The sequence below is a fragment of the Echinops telfairi genome, unplaced genomic scaffold (assembly GCF_000313985.2).
Source record: "Echinops telfairi isolate 266 unplaced genomic scaffold, ASM31398v2 ScPeMD7_7468;HRSCAF=8506_0, whole genome shotgun sequence".
Lineage (NCBI taxonomy): Eukaryota > Metazoa > Chordata > Mammalia > Afrosoricida > Tenrecidae > Echinops > Echinops telfairi.
Window position 1 is genome coordinate 43,597,901 of NW_022111369.1, and position 3,190 is coordinate 43,601,090.

Below are 3,190 nucleotides of genomic sequence, written 5' to 3' on the forward strand. Positions count from 1 at the left end.
GCACCCCAGTTGTTCAGAGGAGAAGTTCTAGGCCAACCGCTCTCTCTAGCCCCACAATGAGACAAGGCTTCGGAGAGCGCTGGCCACCCCTGGGGGCGGTGCCACTTTTCCCCAAGCCCAGAACTTTGGGAAGCACAGGTTGTGTAAGCGGCAGTGCAAGCTTCCCAAGACAAGCCCGTCTCTGAAAGGGCACGTGGCTCCTCTGCCCAGGTTTTTAACGCAAACTGCGTAAAACAGTGGATTGGGCGGGGCCGGGCGGAACCGAGATGAAGTAGTATGGGGACAACGTGGGTGAGCGACAGCCCATCCTACCTTCTCACCACCAGCCTGAGCGTCTTGTAGGATCCTTTCACCAGCGAAACGGCCTCGCTCCTGGAGCTGCTCAGGGTGACCTGGTTGATGTTCACAACCTCGTCGCCGGCCTGCAGTCTGGCGCTCCCGAAGTCCGCTTTGCCCCCTTCTTCAATCTGCTCAGAAGACACAAGCGTCAGGAAGGAGCTTCCACGGAGGCTGGGAGCCGCGGCCGCCTGGCGGACTCGCGCACACACCCAGTTACAGTAAGCACCGGCAGGCAGGCAGGGACTCTGCTGGCTTACCACGCCTCCCAGAACCCAGGCCACCAGACAAGGAGCGGAAGGAAGGAAGGAAGGGCCTCATTTCTATCCAAAGGCATCAGCTGTATTTTGAACACTCCCATCAAGTCTTTCGTGTCTTTAGAAGACAATTTCTTCTTTGCTCAAGTTTTTCAAATCTTAGAATTATAGGTCATTCAACACCTTAATTCAACACCTCCTTTGTGGCGGAATGAAAGAAAGATGAGGCTGTTGGCTCCCCGAAAGATTTACTGTCTGGGAAACCCAGTTCTACTCTTGCCCTATGGGGTCCCCAGGAGTCTGAATCCCCTTGATGGCAATGGGTTTGGTATTTGGGGGTTTTGTGCGGTGAACATTGTTCCAGGTACTTGGGCTGCATCAGTGGAGAACAAGGACAAAGCCCTTGGGTGGTTCTCATGCTGAACTGCAGAAATGAAAGCAGGCGAGACGGTTAGCAAACACATGAATGGCGTAGTACGAGGCAATGGTGTGCTGTGGAAGCAAACTAGCAAAATAATGCTCAGCCCAGTGCCATAGGCCAATGGATTCGCAAGGAATGCCCATAATGATGAAAGAGAAGAAGAACAAACATTTAAAAAGTAAGTAAATTGAAGTCAAACCATAGTGTTCTCTTTTTCAAGAGCCAAGGAATCCTCCCACTTGTCCACAAACCTTGAACAGCTCTTAGTAGGCCACATTCTTCTAGTGAATTTGTAAATTTGGCCCTTGCCCATCTTTTTTCTTATTACGAATACAGTGCATGGTAGTTATTAATATACAGTGAAGGATAGACCCACAGACCGACGGAATAGAATTGAGAATCCAGAAAAAACATCTTTGGATGGTTTACAAAGGTGACAAGACCATTCAACGGGGAAAGAATCGTCGCTTCAAGAAGCAGTGCTATCCTGCTCACGGTTACAGAGACACAGACCTTTCCTGGGGCTTCATGTGTGCGCACGACTCTATGCTACAATAACCGACAGGCCTCGCTATACTGGGCCCCAGTTAAATGAGCTATAGCACACTCATTGTGCAAAAGGAAGTGATGATAGGACAGCTCCATAGTCATGAGCTATGGCTCTGTGTGACACTGTACAGAAGAATTAACACAAGATGAACACGTTACGTAAGAGTTAACGCTCTAAACGCTTAGAGCAAACCACAGGGCTCATCTTAATGACTTAGGACACCACAAGCATGAACAGCAAGGGAAAAGGACGAATTAGACTTCATCACAATTAAAGTTGATGTGCATTAAAGGACACTAACAAGAAAGGTGAAACGACAACCCCCCAAAAGTGGAAACTAAAATAGAAACTAAATATCTGAAAAGGGTCTAATATCATACACACACACACACACATCTATATAGCGTATGTACTTGTGTATAAGCCGAGTTTTTCAGCACATTTTTAATGCAGTTTTTGTGGTAAAATTGGGTGCCTCAACTGATATCCAGGTTGGCTTATACTCAAGTATATACAGTATGTACATACATATAAAACTTTTAGACAACAACAGCAAGCCCAACAGTCCTATTAAAATGAACAAAGGACTTACATAGCCTTTTCTCCGAAGAAGATATTTATATGACCAACAAGCACATGAAAAGATGTTCAGCATCACCAGTCAGTTGGAAATCACCAATAAAAAGCACAATGAGACACCACTTCTGTGGCAGTTACATAATCCCCTGTCAACTTGAGCAAAGGGGTGGAGTCTAGCCTATCAATCAGGTCACAAGGTAACACCCACCAGGAGGATTCTGGGAACTTCTTCTTCCTTCCTGGAGGTGGGACATACTCTCTCTAGCTTTGTCTTCCTGCTGACAAGCCACAAGGAGCTATGCTGTTCATAGCTCTGGAGCTGGAGGAGTCATGGGAGACCCACGCCAGTGCTGAGATGCTTCCACCACCACTGGATCCACAAGACCCACTGGCCTGTGATCTTCCTGCATTCAGTGCCATTGCATGTGTTGTGTAAGTCTGAAGGAGAATTTATGGACTGGTATTGGGCATATGGGCTAACATCGGACTTAGGGACTTGATCTGAACTGGGCTGGGATGTTTTCTTAATATACAATTACTCTTTGATATAAAGCTCTTTCTTATACATATTGAGTGTCCCTGGATTTGTTTCTCTAGTCAACTCAGACTAACCCAACTTCACACCCAAAGGATAACTGTAATCAAATTAATCGAAAATAGTCAGTGTTGGCAAGGCCGTAGAGGAACTGGAACATGCCTGGCTGGTGGGGATGTAAAACGGTTCAGCCACAGTGGAAGACACATGGGTGTTCCTCAGAAGATTAGGCATAGAATTACCAGGTGCAGGAATGCCATTTTGGCATCGGTATTATTTAGCTTTGAAAGGGGATGAAATGCTGGTACATGTGACAATATGGAGAAATCTCATAAACACGAAAGTGAAAGAAGTTGGACACAAAGGGTCACATGTTGTATGGTGTCATTCATGTGAAATACCTAGAAATTGAAACCAGACTGCATGTATCCAGGCAGGCGTGGGGGGTGCAGATTAGGGGAGGGAGAAGGGAGGAACTTCTTAATGGGTTTCATTTTGAAATGATTAAAGTA

General features: G+C 46.5%; 1 pseudogene; it reads right to left on the bottom strand.

The window, feature by feature from the left end:
- The window catches only part of LOC105978660, a 23,235-nt pseudogene extending 20,297 nt beyond the window's left edge, over positions 1-2,938 (bottom strand).
- Between the last annotated feature and the right edge of the window lie 252 nt (positions 2,939-3,190).